The sequence below is a fragment of the Neolamprologus multifasciatus genome, chromosome 14 (genome assembly GCF_963576455.1).
Source record: "Neolamprologus multifasciatus chromosome 14, fNeoMul1.2, whole genome shotgun sequence".
In the NCBI taxonomy this organism is placed as follows: Eukaryota; Metazoa; Chordata; class Actinopteri; order Cichliformes; family Cichlidae; genus Neolamprologus; species Neolamprologus multifasciatus.
This window is the reverse complement of record NC_140452.1, coordinates 38,914,201-38,932,815: the sequence shown is the minus strand read 5'-3', so window position 1 is coordinate 38,932,815 and position 18,615 is coordinate 38,914,201. Positions and strand designations below refer to the sequence as shown.

At 38.3% G+C, this 18,615-nt stretch overlaps 1 protein-coding gene across 5 annotated transcripts in view; it reads left to right on the top strand.

Moving 5' to 3' along the window:
* The window catches only part of sez6b (seizure related 6 homolog b), a 222,630-nt gene that overhangs the window by 114,279 nt on the left and 89,736 nt on the right, over positions 1 to 18,615 (top strand). The gene's annotated exons all lie outside the window — the stretch shown is intronic.

Genomic DNA, 18,615 nt, shown 5'->3' with positions numbered 1-18,615 from the left:
ACCAGGGAGAAGATTATGATGCAGATTCAAGTGGTGGATCAAACATGCTTTTGCCACCAAGGAGCAGTTCTGGTGACAACAGTTGTAAGTGAAAGATTACAATTATGGCAATAATATTGAATATTGAACTGAAATTTGATTTAGTTCTTTCTTTCCTGTTCTGTTCATAGCCCTGTTCAGGACACTACCAACTTTCTTCCCATCACAAGTTGCACCACCCAAGAAGATGGGACATGCCAGTGAAGCACTGATTGATGTCCTTCAGGTCTGTGTTTCTTCATATTTGTTATCAAATAATGCCCATAAAGCCTTCACTTTAACAGTTTATTTGGCATATGGCCTTTTTATCCATGCCAAGTCCTCCAACAATGTAGTTTATATTTGGAAAAGGTGTGCAGAAATCTGAAATGGCACAAACACTGAGATAAAAAAAAATTCAATAAAAATAAAGAAAATCATAAAGAAATTAAAAACAAAATGGAAATAATTACATATTTAACTATCACAGGTGCAGTATCTTTGTCATTTCCTAAAGTGTGTAAAGACATAATCCTAACGGTGATGAGGCAGAATTTATTACATTTTTCAATGGCATGAATATATATATATATATATATATATAATTTTATTTTTTTTCTATACAGTATTTGTCAATCTAAAGAAAAATAACATTAATATGGTCTGTAGCGCATCTGATCTATGGTTGTCATCATTCATGTATCACCCGAAGGGTGCACCCCAAAGGGATCAATAAAGTGAAGTCTAAGTCTAATACATACTTGAACTACCCTGATAGCTTTGGAGTTTCTCCGTACATTGTACAATTTTTGTCTTTGTTTTTCTTTTGCCAACAGAAGATCCAGCGTCAGCCCCGTTCTGCTCTTTGAAGGGTCCCGTTGTCTTATTGCAGTTGGAACCACTCTCATCACCACATTTGACCACAGATGACCTTGGAGAAGGTTTGCTGTATCTTATGGCATACTACTACACCCTGCATCTCACCTATCCTAAATGTGTGGCAACGCTTCTGTCTGTCATTTAGACTGAAGTGTTAAAGGACAAAATCCATGAGCAAGACACCACAGGCTCATACAAAAAAGTCATGGCAGGCTGTAGGAATGTTTATTGAAACGTAGAGCTGTTTGAGCAAGATGTAACTTAGGTCTGTGTTGGAAGGTTTGGGCCTGATAGCTTTGAAGTTGCAATTTACACTTGAATTCTTTTTTTTATTCTTATTAATGTAATACAAAGTACTTTTTTCTTTAAACACATCTGTTCTGCAAATTGTGTTTAAAATTGCAAATGCTCTTTTTATTACATTTTATATGTTGAGTAGCTAACTGGTTTAGCACTTCTAAAAGGAACACAAAATAACAATGTTACACTTACAATGTGTCTTTAAATTTTTGTGTACTATGATTCACTGAAATATTTGTTACTGTTTGGAGAGTTTGTTTCCAATAAAGGTCATGTACACAGTATACTTTGCCTGCTTTAATTTGGCTTTATTTTTCTTATTTTGAGAATTCTTATCAAGTGTAATTATCTTACTGCACTGGCAGATTATTTCACTGAATTTAAGAAGATTTAGACTACAATCTATTATTTTTTAACTTATTTTAAGATCTTTAAAATGATTTAATGTACTAGTTTTTAGATTATTTGCCTTGATTTGTTCCTTAGAATAAGTGTTTTATGCCTATTTTCAGATTTAATTTCTTCAACATTTTGCTTAGAACAAGTGGTTAAATCTTATTTTAGGTTTCAATTGCCATGATTGGTTGCTTGGAATAAGTGTGTAAGGCTTATTTTAAGATTTAACTATCTAATTGTTCCTTAGAATAAGTGGTTAAAGCTTATTTTAAGTTTCAATGTTCTGATTTGTTGCCTGGAATAAGTGTAAAATACTTATTTTTAGCTTTATTTAAATCTGGATATTGTTCTTATTTCAAGAAATCTTAATAAGAAAAAAACACTTACCCCACTGGCAGATAATTTCACTTGTTTTAAGCAAAACTTCACCAAAAATAAGTGTATTTATCTAGTATTAAGGAGGTGGGTTTTTGCAGTGTATAGCCACCTTTCTTTGCAAGGACCCTCGAAAGCCTGCCATCCATGGATTCTGTCAGTGTTGTGATCTGTTCACCATCAACATTGCGTGCAGCAGCAACCACAGCCTCCCAGACACTGTTCAGAGAGGTGTACTGTTTTCCCTCCTTGTAAATCTCACATTTGATGATGGACCACAGGTTCTCAATGGGGTTCAGATCAGGTGAACAAGGAGGCCATGTCATTAGTTTTTCTTCTTTTATACCCTTTCTTGCCAGCCACACTGTGGAGTACTTGGACGCGTGTGATGGAGCATTGTCCTGCATGAAAATCATGTTTTTCTTGAAGGATGCAGACTTCTTCCTGTACCACTGCTTGAAGAAGGTGTCTTCCAGAAACTGGCAGTAGGACTGGGAGTTGAGATTGACTCCATCCTCAACCCGAAAAGGCCCCACAAGCTCATCTTTGATGATACCAGCCCAAACCAGTACTCCACCTCCACCTTGCTGGCGTCTGAGTCGGACTGGAGCTCTCTGCCCTTTACCAATCCAGCCACGGGCCCATCCAACTGGCCCATCAAGACTCACTCTCATTTCATCAGTCCATAAAACCTTAGAAAAATCAGTCTTGAGATATTTCTTGGCCCAGTCTTGACGTTTCAGCTTGTGTGTCTTGTTCAGTGGTGGTCGTCTTTCAGCCTTTCTTACCTTGGCCATGTCTCTGAGTATTGCACACCTTGTGCTTTTGGGCACTCCAGTGATGTTGCAGCTCTGAAATATGGCCAAACTAGTGGCAAGTGGCATCTTGGCAGCTGCACGCTTGACTTTTCTCAGTTCATGGGCAGTTATTTTGCGCCTTGGTTTTTCCACACGCTTCTTGCGACCCTGTTGACTATTTTGAATGAAACGCTTGATTGTTCGATGATCACGCTTCAGAAGCTTTGCAATTTTGAGACTGCTGCATCCCTCTGCAAGATATCTCACTATTTTTGACTTTTCTGAGCCTGTCAAGTCATTCTTTTGACCCATTTTGCCAAAGGAAAGGAAGTTGCCTAATAATTATGCACACCTGATATAGGGTGTTGATGTCATTAGACCACACCCCTTCTCATTACAGAGATGCACATCACCTAATATGCTTAATTGGTAGTAGGCTTTCGAGCCTATACAGCTTGGAGTAAGACAACATGCATGAAGAGGATGATGTGGACAAAATACTCATTTGCCTAATAATTCTGCACTCCCTGTATAGTAATCTTTCAAACCCGGGAACCCCAACCCCCCTTTATCTTTAGCCAACTGGATAGTTTGGTACTTAATCCGTGGTCTTTTCCCCTGCCATATAAACCTAGAGATTATTTTATTTTTCAGTTATTTCAACTGGGAGTGTTAGGAACAGATAAAGCATCCTGTTCCTAACACTCCCAGTGTGTTTAACGTATTGATACAGTTAAAATATTCATTTTAACTGTATCAATACGTGACTCAAAATTTAAAATTGGTATTAAGTTCCATCTTTTAATATCCTCATTTATTTTATAACACAAAGGTTTAAAATTTACATGATATATTTTAGAGAGATCTTTAGTGATATTTACTCCAAGATACTTCATTTGCTCCAACTCCCAATTCAAGTTAACTTTAGACTTAATTTCCTGATTTGGCTTATAATTAAAAGTTAAAATCTGAGTCTTCGATATATTTCGTTTATAACCTGATAGTGAGCTAAAGGTCTCCAGAAATGATAACAGCTTGGGGAAAGTAATATTTGGATTTATCAAGTAAATCAAAATATCATCAGCAAACAAGGAAATCGTATGTTCTCGACCCGTGATCTTGACTCCAGTAATATTAATGTTTTGTATAACACTTTGACTCAGGGCCTCTATGAAAACGGCAAAGAGTGAAGGACTAAGTGGGCAACCCTGCCGTGTCCCTCTCTGTAGATTGAAAACATTAGAAAGCGCCCCTTGACTTTTATTCTTGCCCTTGGTGATTTATATAATGCCTGAATGATCATGATAAACGATTGATGAAATCCAAACTTACCCATAACTTTGTATAGAAATTCCCAATTAACCCGATCAAAAGCCTTTTCAGCATCTAAGCTCATAAAGACCATCTGAGTTTTATTTTTAACTACATAATCAATAACATGTAATGTTCAGCGAACATTATCTTGCGTTTGTCTCTGCTTAATAAAACCAGTCTGATCCAAGCTAATTATCTGAACAAGAATATTTTCAATTCTTTTGGCAAGGATGTATGTGAATATCTTATAGTCCTGGTTAAGAACACTAATAGGGCGGTAATTTCCACAGTTAAGCCTGTCCTTTCCTTCTTTAGCTATTAAGGAAATAGAAGCCTCATTCCAAGATGGGGGAATTACTCCCGTCTTTAAGATATAATTGAATGTTGTTTTCATCAAGGGGATCAATAACTCTTTCATTTCCTTATACCAATCTGATGGATATCCATCTGGGTCTGGAGATTTATTGGGTTTTAATTTTGAAATAGCTTTTTTAATTTCAATTTTGGATATGTCCTTGATTAAGGTTATATTTTGGTTTTCAGTCAGCTTTGGTAAGCAAAGCGAGTCCAGGAAGGATATCATACCTTTAACATCCACTCTAGGTTGTGTGTATAGATCTTTGTAGAATTTTAGAAAAGCTAGCTGAATGTCTTCCAATTTGTACATGATGTTATTTGTTTGAGGATCCTTTATTTTGTGAATTATGTTATATAATATTATATTGCATTATAAATGCCAAGGAACATGTCCACAATAAAAAACTACAGGATAATCTATGACTGAACTGTTGAGGTGTATCCTCATGTCAAACAGAGCCAAACTTTGATTGAAATGAGAGGAGTGTAATCCAGGCTTCAGATTGTATTTTCTACTCTAGACTATGGATGATGTCAGTGAGGATGGAGATCCCTAATATTATTATTCCAGGCACAAATACATTGCTGTTCAGTTTTTCCGGTTCCAAGTAGCACCCAGTTAGGAGACAAGCAGCTTGAAGTGAAACAATATTAAAAGTAAAATAATTTGTTTTAAACAATGAATTAAAAGGTTGCACCAATTCCTAGTATAAGTACAATGTTTAACAAATTTATTAGACCACTGCCGAGTCTGATATTTATGATTTTAAGCTGAGCTGATAAAAAAAACTTTTAAGATCTTAAAGAAGTTTTTTAAGATACTAAATTCCAGTTACTGACTTGTAGTCATGAACAGGAAAAAATTATTAAAAATTATTCATTTTAGTGGTTGAATGTTATGTTTGATTAACCCTCAATGGTATAAATGTAGTCTGTCGCAGGGCTAACACAGGGAGACAGACAGAGAGACATTCACACTCACATTCACACATAAGGGCAATTTTAGAATAACCTAATCCCACTAACTGGATGTCTTTGAACCCACGCAGACACAGGGAGATGCAAACCCGAGGCAACAATGTGCAACACGGGTACCAAAATGTTTTCTGTATTTATTGATTTAGTACATTTCTGAGGAAACAAATAATTTATTTAAATTTTCTATTTTTATTTTAACAAAAATCAAGTTGATTTTTATATCTGTGTTTAATGCAACAACTAAATAAATGGTCAATGGACTGCTTTTAGCTTTTAGCATGGAACAACATGACTCATTCACACACAGTCATACAAGCACCTTTTCTACATCTAAGTGCTTTCTTTCCAATGTTCACACACATATTCACACTCTGATTAACATGTTGGTAGCAACTTGGGTTCAGTATCTTGCCCAAAGATACTTTGATGTACTAACTGGAGCAGCCAGGGATCAAACCACCAACCTTCTGATTAGTAGATGATTTGTATGAATTACTTGTGGTGGTTGTGGCTCACCTCCTGAGCCACGAATCACAAATAACTGTTTGTTTGTGTATCTCTGTGCCTCTGCTCATACACTGGTTATGTGTGATACCATGCACAATGAATGGGGCTGTATGTGCAATTGTATGTAGTGCCGTGTGTCTGGATGTCTAACTACTCTCTGTGGAACTTTATCAATCGGAGGTGGATGCCATATTTCTGTCATTTGACCTTTGGAGTTCCATTGGATCCTGGTACCTTACATTTCACTTCATATAATCCTCTCCAAGCTACTGACACCCATGCCCCCACACCCACATACACACCATCATTTGCATCCATACACTATTGCTTAACCGCATACATCACATATGTAGGTCCCTAGGCTCCAAACTGTTCATCTGGCCTGATTCTGGGATCCTTTAGTACTCGCTGTCACTATTATCCAGTTCACTGTCCTCACAGAGGGAGGGACCTTATGATATCCAATCAAATTCTTTCTTCCCATAAAACGTTATTTTGCTTTCCTGCAAGTTTTTTTATGCTTATTTTAGTGCATGATTTCAATCAATGCTCTCAAAAGTGATCCCAATCCTCAAACACACCTGATTCAAATGACTGACTGGGTGTTGTCGTGCAACTGCCTGATAACAGACTGACGATTTGAATAAGGTGTTTTGGAGTGAGGAAGCACCTAAAAACCTAAAACAAAGTCAGAAGGACCAATTTAGAACCACAGATTTACCATGTGTGAAGAAAAGTGGCCTAATTGCATAATGTTTCTCTGAGGCAACCAACCAGAAAAATGCATTTTTAGTAAATAAATGAACTAAGAATCAGCCTTTAAATACCTAGAAATACTTATTCATATACATGCACATATTTGTTTTAAAAATATACTTCTTTCAATTTAAACACGCACAAAAATGACAAATATCTTAGCAAACCAGGGGTCCCCAATCTCAGTCCACGAGGGCCGGTGTCCTGCAGGTTTTAGATCTCACCCTGGGTCAACACACCTGAATCACATGATTAGTTCATTACCAGGCCTCTGGAGAACTTCAAGACGGTTATTTATCAATTTAAATCAGCTGTGATGGATCAAGGACACATCTAAAACCTGCAGGGACACCGGCCCTCGTGGACTGGGATTGGGGACCCCTGGGTTAAACCCTCATCTAGTCCTCATTATACTGAACACTGAGGTGTTTTGGGTCACAAAATAAATAAATTAATAAAAAAAATTAAGGGACAGGGTAATTACCAAAAATGAGGTTAGTTGCCTGAGGGCAACTCCATGCCATCTGACTAATATAGGTGTCCTAATAAATTTGCAAAGCACTGTATAAGGTATAAAGTATAGAGCTACTCGAATAGTTTCCTAGAAGAAAAACATGGAACCAGAATTAAATAAGATCTTTTAGAAGTAATAATAGAGTCAGACTTAGCACTCAATTATTTGGATAAAGCCAAACAGAAAAATGGCTGCTCTTAACAGTGTCATCGCAAACGAATAATGTAAAACCTAGCCAAATCGCCATTCTCCTAGGTGAAATGATGCCCTTGGATAAAAAAAAAAGTAATGAATGGGTTAAAAGGAAAGATGTGAAAGAAAAAGGAAGGAAATGGCTGAAAAGTGAATAGTGTCAGAATCTGATAAGAAGGAAAAGGAGAATGATGGGAAAATAGAGCAAGGGAAACTAACAAGAAGAAGAGGAGAAAAGGATGAGGATTTGATATGTAGAATAACACCTGCGGTTAAATGCAATTCACTCTCATCTTCAATTTGACTTTCATTATTAAAAGTGACTCCAGTGCAAGAATGTGGCTAAGCCACGGCAGCAAATTAATTGCTCATGGATTATCTGCCCTCTTCTTTTGTTTATTTACAGACCTCTTTAAAAGTGCTTGGCTAAAATGTCTTATCCGCTTTTCTTAACTAAATTAAAATAGTTTCCTCCCAGGGTAGACAGATTTAAACACAGGTTGAATTTAAATAGTGTTGGACATGCATTAAAGAATGTCAGGCAGATCTAGTAGGTGGTCTGTTATACACTAGCAGTGGGATTCTAATTTGGTTTATCAAAGAATCGTGCTCATTAACCTACTTTAAAGGTGTTTTATTAACTTTAGAGAATACCAGTCTTACGGCAGCAGTGGCAGACGTGTGGCTGTTGCACAAAATAAATCATCACGAAGAGTGCTTCTTGTTCACATAGCTCTCTACCAATGACCTGCGGCTTGTGAGTAGTTTTGAAACTTTCAGTGGTGCAGTGAAAATAGGAGTTGAAAAGAATTGGATCACTGACACACATAACATTAGTCAGTACTCTATGCTACTATCTTCCACATATTCTTATTCTTTTATTAGTTACACCGTGCACTCCTTGCTTTTCACAAAATCCAGAACTAAAGTAGCAAATGCAGAGTTCCACATTTGTGGGTGTATATATATATATATATATATATATATACATACACAGTTCAACTATGACAGCTTGGTTCCTATGGATATGTTTTTTTTCTCCAACCGTATAGGGTGGAGAATTAGTTAGTTGGTCTGGAGAATGCATTTTTCAGGTTACTTCCTATTCCAGCAAATTCCATTACATATACATTAGTAGCTTCTCACTGTCAAGATCCCGGGGTCTATGTTGTGGAATTCTCAATGTAGAAATCTGGGCTGGGGACACACACGGAATATGTAAAAAGGAGAGAAGAAAGCAGCCACAGCTTGGAAGCCCTTGGGTGAGCTTTGTTCAGTCTCCTCTCATTCACCTGGTCAAGCTTTCCAGAAATGCGAAGGAGTACTGGGGTTGCAATCTTATCTTAGGGCATAATAAAAACTCATGGCAACATAGAGTATGTATCATCAGATAGCTGAGATGTCCAGAAACTTGGAGAACACAATGTTGGTCTCTTTCAGATGTGTTTTTACATTTAGAGATCATGAAAACGTTTCTAGATATACTGATTCAAACTGTGTGTTTGCATGATAAAGATGTCCAAAGAAAATAAGTAGATTATTTATTTATTTAAAGTAGATAATATAAGGATGAAGATTTGTCGATAATGTGCTTAGCCCAGTCCAATCAGTGGTGACAACATTTACTAACCCTTGTTCAGATGGCAGACCTTCTTTCATTGATGTTAGTGAACAAGAGTCTGTGTCAGCTGGAAAGCTAGAAATCCGTACCTAAATTCACACAGGCTGCTGTGGGGAGGTTTGAGTGGCATACTTGTCGTAGCAGCTCCTACCCTGACTGTCTATGTTTGGATATTTAAAAGTGTTATTTGCCTTCTACTGCTCTTGGTGTTACCTGTCTCCCTAGTTATCTGGTGTGTGTCTGAGTTTAACTCTGTTCTTTGTTCTCCCATGTGATATAGTTTGTTTAAAATATTTGCTCCTGGCTTATTTTAAGTTGTTTTGTAAGTTTTCAGCAATAAAGCAGTTTGAGTTTTACTTCAATTTTCCAGAGTCTAGCCTTCGAGAGGCTAGCCTTCTTCATCTTCTTCTGTGAGATTTCCATCACTAATGTGGAACATTTAAAAGCTGATGTGCATCGTAAACCAATGCATAGAGATCAGTATTTCACTCTCATCATTCACTGGAACACAAGTGTCGTCAGGACACTACAACACAGAGCGATCACCATCCCCACGGATACAGCTGCCAGGGAGCCAGAAGAACATCATATTAAGAAGGCCCTGAGTAAATGTGTTTATGCCAGCTGAACACCTAATGAGTGCTCCAGGGCACAGCATCAGGCCCTGTCAAGTGTCCAAACTGTGCACTGCCTAGATTGATTACAAGAAGGTACTGAGTCATAGGATCACTGGATCCTGGAATGCCTAGAACTGTACAATATTAACAGGACCCAAAGAGCCTTCATCAGGAACTCAACAGGAATTTCAATTCAATTCAATTTTATTTATATAGCGCCAAATCACAACAAATGTCGCCTCAAGACGCTTCATAGATACAGAGAAAAGCCCAACAATCATATGACCCCCTATGAGCAAGCACTTTGGCGACAGTGGGAAGGAAAAACTCCCTTTTAACAGGAAGAAACCTCCGGCAGAACCAGGCTCAGGGAGGGGCGGCCATCTGCTGCGACCGGTTGGGGTGAGAGAAGGAAGACAGGATAAAGACATGCTGTGGAAGAGAGACAGAGATTAATAACAGATACGATTCAATACAGAGAGGTCTGTTAATACATAGTGAGTGAGAAAGGTGACTGGAAAGGAAAAACTCAATGCATCATGGGAATCCCCCGGCAGCCTACATCTATTGCAGCATAACTAAGGGAGGATTCAGGGTCACCTGGTCCAGCCCTAACTATATGCTTTAGCAAAAAGGAAGGTTTTAAGCCTAATCTTAAAAGTAGAGATAGTGTCTGTCTCCTGAATCCAAACTGGAAGCTGGTTCCACAGAAGAGGGGCCTGAAAACTGAAGGCTCTCCCTCCCATTCTACTTTTAAATACTCTAGGAACAACAAGTAGGCCTGCAGAGCGAGAGCGAAGTGCTCTAATAGGGTGATATGGTACTACAAGGTCATTAAGATAAGATGGGGCCTGATTATTTAAGACCTTGTATGTGAGGAGCAGGATTTTGAATTCAATTCTGGATTTAACAGGAAGCCAATGAAGGGAAGCCAAAACAGGAGAAATATGCTCTCTCTTTCTAGTCCCTGTCAGTACTCTTGCTGCAGCATTTTGGATTAACTGAAGGCTTTTCAGTGAGTTTTTTGGACATCCAGATAATAATGAATTGCAGTAGTCTAGCCTGGAAGTAATAAATGCATGAACTAGTTTTTCAGCGTCACTCTGAGACAGGATATTTCTAATTTTGTGGCTTACAACACTAGAAGCCAACTTCAAGCCCATAGAACAAGTCACCATCAGGTGCGGGATCTAACCCCCTCAGTGAGATCATCAACAAGACTGGCTACGGATACTGACTACGGAACGGAGCAGTTGTCAGCCACCTCCTCTACCATGGGCGACATCAACCTGTATGCTAAGAGTGAACGAGACATTGATTCACAGATCTACACCACCAGGATCTACAATAATGACATTGGCATGTCCGTCTGATTGGAGCGTAGTCCGATGGTAACGAAGAGAGGTAAGGTAGTCAGAACTGACGAGATCAAACTACCAGAAGGCAACATTGCAGATATTGAGGACAAGTACCTGGGAATCCCACAGACAAATGGGAATCATGAAGTGCTAATGTGGTCAGGCAAGTCCCGAGGAGTCAGCTGAATGGTAAGAACAAGATCTGGGCTATCAAAACCTACGCCCTGCCCATGATGAGGTACCCTGCTGGGATAATAAGCTGGCCAAAGGAGGAGATAGAAGCCACTGACATTAAGACAAGGAAGCTTCTGACCATGCATGGAGGGTTTCACCCCAAGTGGAGCACCCTGAGACTGTAGGCTAAGCGGAAGAAGGAGGCCGGGGACTAGTGAGTATCAGTACCACAGTCCAGGATGCAACAACGAACATCCACAAATACATTAGGAAGATGGCCCCTGCCGACGCCGTGCTCAGTGAATACTTTAGGCAGGAGAAATCCCTGAAAGTGGTAGATTGCATAAACTTTGACAAGACATGACACACACACACACACCAAAGAAACTCCATTGGACTCCCCCGTGAAATCTGCAAATGTTTAGAAAACACAGTGAGTGTCGTTTGTTTAGGTAAATGACACAAAACGCTTATCTTTGTATATAATAAATCCTGTTAAATATGCATAACAAGATTCATACCATACAACTATGCGCTAAAATATCAGTATGTGTCAGGTTGGAAGTGAGAATGTGTTTATACACTTATTTTGTTACAAATTAAATAAGCAAGATTTAAGCTGACATGAGTTTTTTCAGTATCGTTTTTTTTCTTTTTTTTTCTTTTAGTGTAGTGTTAAGCTAAAGAAGCTTCCACCACATTTCAGAGATGGCTGTATGCACTCGCTATATCTTTCTCCTCACCTCCAAACATTTTGATCATCATGATTTAACCCCAAAATTTCATCAACAGAAAAGATTTCTTCCCATTCATTTTCAGTCCAGTTCTTGTGTAATTTTTCTCCCTCTTTCACTGCCTTTAAAATAGCTTCTTCACAGCTTCTTCACCATTAAAACCATTTCTGATGACGCTTCAGTGGTAAAGTAGATCGATCAGCTGAAAGGTCAGTTGCATTTGTTAGGTCTCTGCTGGATTTTTTTTTTCTTATTTTATGAGGACATGACTTCAGATATTGTTCATCTGCTATAGTTTTGCTCTTTCTTCTCTTGTCCTCCAATTGTCCAGTTTCCTAAAAAATGTTAAGTACACACACTATACAAAATTTTTGGCTTATGGTTCTTTAGAAATAATCTTGTTGGTATAAACATAATATTCTATTCCGGTCAAACTGTTTATTATTGGCATTTTTGTAGATTTAACTAAAGAAATGAAAACAAATGATGTATTGTTGCAAAAGGCTGCTAATAAAAGTGCTTAAAAGATACAATTTAAAATGTTAAATGTGTTTAATTGTGTGATGTGTAAACACAAGTTATTCATTCCTCTAGTTAATTAATTGCATTTTTATGCCTAAATCATGTATAGGTCAGTGTTAAAATGGTTTTAAAAAACAAAAATTAAATAAATAAAAAGGACTGGACTGAAAATGTGTGGAAAAAAAACACCCAAAGTCCAAAGAAAACCTTTGAAAGCCCTAAGCCTGGAAAGCTATTGCTATATACTATTTTCAGTTCAATTCAATTTTATTTATAGAGCACCAAATAACAACAACAGTCGCCTCAAGGTGCTTTAAAGTGTAAGGTAGATCCTACAATAATGCATACAGAGAAAAAACCCAGCAATCATGTGATCCCCTATGAGCAAGCACTTTGGCGACAGTGTGAAGGAAAAACTCCTTTTTAACAGGAAGAAACCTCCAGCAGAACCAAAAAATTGTTACAAAATGGTCTGGTTCCCTGGAATTAAATATAAAGCTGTGAGAACTGGCTCAAGACATTTAAACAGTATTGCACGTAACATCCTTTTTACACCCAGCCTTTGTTGTGTTCTTCCATTTAAATTGTACATTTTATTATTTATTAATTATTTAGTATTTTGTGCGGTTTGGAAATGTGTGCTTTTTTAATAAAAAGTGGTTTCTCTCTTGATGCTGCTGTCAGCTGTGACATTGTGCTGTGATTATACTGATAGTCTTTTTGTTTAATCAGAGCCTTCCCCATGCATACAGCCCATTCATGCATTCATGATAACACCATAAAGGGCCGAGCCCAAAAAGCAATTGGTCCGAAGAGGGCTCACAACAGATACAAACAATAGTCAGCAAAGGTTTGGCTTCAGATAGTGCAGGGTATCGAGTGATGGATCAATACCCTCAGCTGCTTTAGCTGAGCCAGACACCACCGCAGTTCAATAAGGCACAGTTCTATCTTCAGTCTTTGTCTGTGCTGATGGCAAAGATTGATTGGGAAGCATTTGTCAATGCTGAGACAGTTTTCAAGAGAAATAGGTAACATTCACATCCTTTTGGGAGCATCTGTGCAATCACTTTAAGGGGTTTTCTTGCTCATTTGCAATATGTGCATTTTCTTTGAAGGATAAATGTCTTTGCTTAGTTGTTAACTTGTAATAATCACCCTTCACATTGTATTAAACTGAGTTAATCACCCATGCTTTTGCTTTAAACTCACTGAACCTTCTTCGAACACTGTGGCCTGTTTGTTTTTTACATTAACACTAACACTACCATCAAGCTATGTGATAGAGGAGCTAAAAAGCAAAAGATAAATGACATACTTAGGAAAGATACCTGAAACAGAGGACAATAAATTCAAACTAATTTGCCGATGCATTATGCATGAGTTTTATTCCTCTTATCATAAACATTTGTATCTTTATCCTTTGACTTGTTTATTACATTCTTTACTCTCAGAGAAGAAGAGATCGGCTTGGTTCTTTCAATGTGTTCATTGCATTGGTTTGAATTTTAATTTATAGTACAGACACACAAGACTGTAGCCAAAAGCTAAATTTTGTTAGCAGTACAGCAAAGAGCACACTTGTCTCTTTATTCATTATGTTGATGACTGTACAACAGACCTTCCAACTGTCAAAAGAAAAGCTGTCTGAGTCACTGAAACCTGATTAGTGGTATGCAGTGGTCAAGGGCATGACTTTCATATTGGCCACTTTATTAGGTATTAGGCCATTTTATTACCTACAGAAATGCCCCAGTCTTTCATGGCATAGATTCAAAAAGGTGCTGGAAACATCCCTGAGAGAAGTTTGGTCCACATTCTCCTTGTGGCGGTGGTTTAGTCCCTGGCTCAGCTGCAGGGGAGGTGTGGTGCAGTGAGCTCAAGGGGCAGTGCCAGCGAGGATGAAGGGACAGGTGGATATGACCAGACCTTTTTCAGTAATGTCAGAGACCAGAGAAGAAGTGTACAGCTTAATGGTCAGGCTTGCTTATGTTTAGTTGTTAGTAATGGTGTCAGTGAGGACCTATGTGCCCTAACCCTTCAGTGCCTTAGAAATGACTGAAAGATTAATAGGCTCTGTTTTGAGTTTTGTTAAAAAAAAGAATGACTTCATATAGGGGAAATATATAACAGCTACTAACATGATAGTATATTGTACAAACATGATATAGCTCTATTTTTCTTTTGCCTGGGTGGCAGCTCTACGCTTCCGTATCCGAGGCTTTTCAATGTGGCCTCACAAAATTATCACTTCAACAACAACCATGAAAAGAGTTGGATGGACATTGCTGCTCAATCACAGCTGCCTGGTCAATGTTTTTCATTAGTAATTTAGCAAAGTTGATGGTGTGTGTCTGTGTGAGTGAAAGACAGAGAGGGAGAGCGAGAGACAGATTTTGTATGATAAGCTTCATGTTATGGACGCACAGTTTGAGCACTCAGGTCACATCAGAGCATCAGGCCGTATAGTGTGAGACCTGCATCGTGACCTATGAACTTTTAACCCCTGAGATTCAATTGTACATTTAAGCAGGAGCGGAATAACGTGACTGAAAAAAATCTCACAGTGTTTGCCCAGCTTAACGCAGACTATTTAAACTAAACAAGCTGCTGTTTCACATAATAAACCCTGTCACCCGCAGTATTGCTTTCTGTTTTAACAGTTAAAGCAGTAGAGACGAGCTGTTTGCATGCGCGTTGAGCTCTAGCATCATTAACCATGCTAGCTGTTAGCTTATAGCTCACGCTAGCTAACCAGCGAGCAGTTAAAAAGACAGCTGAAGCTGCACAAAACACCCACAAACTTATCTCACTACAACGTAGCGCCAAAAATATGACTCGCAGCTCGAGCTCGACACAGCTGCTGTAACATAAGACTGACATCCAACTAACCACAGCTAAAAAGATATTTAGAGAAAACTTACCGTTTCCTCAGGTTACACGAGTTGAGTTGTTTCACGCTGAAAAGTTGGTTTGTTTTGGCTCTCACTGAAGACACCGACGCTGAAGACATAGCTGTTCTTTTGTGCTGCTTTTAAGCGAAACATTCTTTGTATGTGAGGCCAAGGGTGTTCATCCTCTTCAGCTCTAGCGTAGACTCTGCCATCATATTTCTTCTTTCCGTGTGTCGCTACTTTGAAACGCTTGGGCCGCTCTGCCCGCCACAGTTTCAAACTGGTCATGTGACTGCATGGCCACATCTCATTGGTAAAAAAGTTACCGGAAACTCCACTGACGGCATGTTATCTAATGTGTTAAACTAACTATTTTTTTAAAAAGTAACAAGTCGAATTTTGCAAATGTAGCGAGTAAAAGTACCGTTTCTCCTTCACAAATGTACTCAAGTAAAAGTAAAAAGTATCGTGCAAAAAAGGTACTTGAAAGGTACTTTCAAAAACTTACTCAAGTAAATGTAACTCGTTACTAACCACCTCTGCATTTAACTAAACAAAAGATATTTCAATATTTATTTATCCAAAACAAAACAAGTTTACTCTAAATTGATGTTGTACAGTAAAAAACGTTCTTGTGTTTTCCATAAAGTGTATGTAAATATCTGGTTTAAACTGTGAATATACTGCTGTGTATTGAAATTCCTCTTATTTTGCATAGAAATATACTGAACAACATACAAAGAATAATGTATAAAATAACATCTACCCATTTTTTCTTTCAAAGAAGCCCCTTATGTCCATTCTTGTATATCAGTACATTACTGAAACCGATTTATTTAGCCGTGGAGGGAAACAACTGAAAATATGAAATAAACACACATGTAAGCTAAGACTCTCTAAAGAAACAGCATTGTTGTTGTTCGGCTTTTCATTTCGCCATTTGTTGATTCACTTGAAGAGAAAGTAACGTAATATGGGTCAAGTGATCAGTTTGATATCAATCTTTCGTGATTCACCGTCATATTTACATTATTTGTACAGTACGAATGATTTGCTTTGGTACCTGGTCGAACTTCAGTTCTCCTCTGTCTGTCTGGCTGCGCTTCTCCAACAGCGCACTCAGAGGCAGCAGCTGCCCCGCCCCCTCGCTCAGTCGCTTAGTGTCTGAGCTCGGATCATACCAATATTAGGAGGGATTTACACACAGTCGTAAATTCCCACAGTGTGCGCTATGTGATTCGAATATTGTGTGTAGTTTTTGTTTTATACAGTTGTCAGCCAGGCATCTAACTATGAAAAATTACACTCCAAAAGACCCCGGGCTTCTGAAAAAACACCCCCCCGCTCCGCCACTGGTTTACAGCAACCACATTTCACATCCATAAGCCACGGCATCAACTCAATACTTAAGATGAGGCAACTCATCTGCAGTCTTGTCCAGGAAATATGCACGAAGACAGTGATGCATGTGGGATGGGGTGGCTATAGCTTAGGAGACTGAGCAGGTCATCCACTAATTGGACCAGGTTGGTGGCTTGATCAATGGCTGCTCCATTCTGCATGCCAAAGTATCCTTGGAAAAAATACTGAAGCCCAAGTTGCTTGTGTGTGAATGTTAGATAGAAGACACTTAGGCATGGAAAAAAGTGCTTATATAAATGGGTGAATGAGACATGTTGTATTAAGGGCTTTGAGTGCTCCACTAGAGTAGAAAAGCACTACATAAGCACTAGTCCATTTAGAAATTTTTACCTGAGGTTAGAGAGGAAGATGCTCAGATTGGTCTTAGTCATAATAATGTAGTTAAGGCTTTGCTCACCTGTCCGATGACATCTCAGTTAGCCATACCATAAAGCCAATCCACAGAACTTTCGTCTTCTTTGTGCAAAGTTTTTTTTTCTTTTTTCCTCATGCCATTTTCATGGCTTCCTATTTTGCCATCGTCATATTTAGATCTTTCTGTGTCAACACGAAGATAGTTATGTCATCTTCAAAACTGAGGTCTACAAGATATGTAGCTGCTCTCCAAGACAATCCTACACAATCCTAGTTAGCTGACCTCCTCATAAAAAAATTGATAGCAAAGAAGAATAGAAAAGCTGAGGGGACACAACCCTGATGTTCTCCAGGCTCAGTCTCAAAGAAATCTGTGGTCCCCTTATCCGTGCAGATGTAGCAGTGGGAGTGATGGTAAAGTAAGTAAAACATGTTAACTGTTCAGTGTAGACCACTGAAACAGTGTACGTTAGTGAAAGCTTTAACTAAACTGATAAAGTTAACTGAGAGATAATTGATAATCATTCATGAAGATCAGTCAGCTTGTTTTTCTCATAATCGCTTTTCAACTATTCAGTGGCAGCAATGCAACAGAGCCATGCAGAGGAGTTTTCCAGTGACAGAAAGTGTGATTCTGTGCCAGTTATCACAATGTTTTAGGTTAACTATGATGATACCTCTGTATCACTCATCCAGTACTGTAGACGCATGTAGCATTTTGGTGAGAACACCAGCTAGCTGTTGTCTGCCATGCTTCAACAATTCAGGGGAATTTTTTTTCCAAACTGGTAGCCTTTCAACATGTAAGAAGATGAACAAAATATTGTCTGCCACCACTGTGTCAATTATTTTAATGTGATTTTTAATAAAGGCATTAATATTTAAGTACATAGGATAATGTAATCCATCTACTAGGGATGCACCGATACCGGTATCGGGTATCGGCCTCGATACCACATTTTTTAAAGTACTCGTACTCGTTAAAAGTCCCCCGATGCCGGGGACCGATACCACGGTCTGAGACCTGTCTATGTTTGAGCGGAATGTAAGGGGTTAATCACAGGCGCCGAGTGTCACACATTATAGATGAAAACAGAAACAGTCTGACTGCTGATAATGTAGAAAAGCTACTTTTCTTAAAAAAAAACCTCTGCCACTCACTTTTTCTCTCCATTAAGTGAGTCATCTTAGACTTGATGTTAATACCTACCTCAGTTGCACTGACTGCCACAGTTCTATGTTGGTGGATGTTGTTAGTTTATTCAAATATTGTGCACTAAATAGCAAAGATGTTTATTAATGCCCCTTGTGTTGTCCAAAGCGGCAGAGTTTACAATAAACTGAAAACAATACTTGAGTTACACTGTCACTGTTTAAATTTTTTTTCATAATTATTTATTCTGTAATATGTTGCCTACAACATGCTTTTCATTTTAAATAAATGTTCTTAATTCCAAACTAGTTCCTTGTTTTTATTTTGTTTTTTTGTTAAATTATAGGACTAAAGCTGTTACCTGTAAATTTAAATCATGTTTT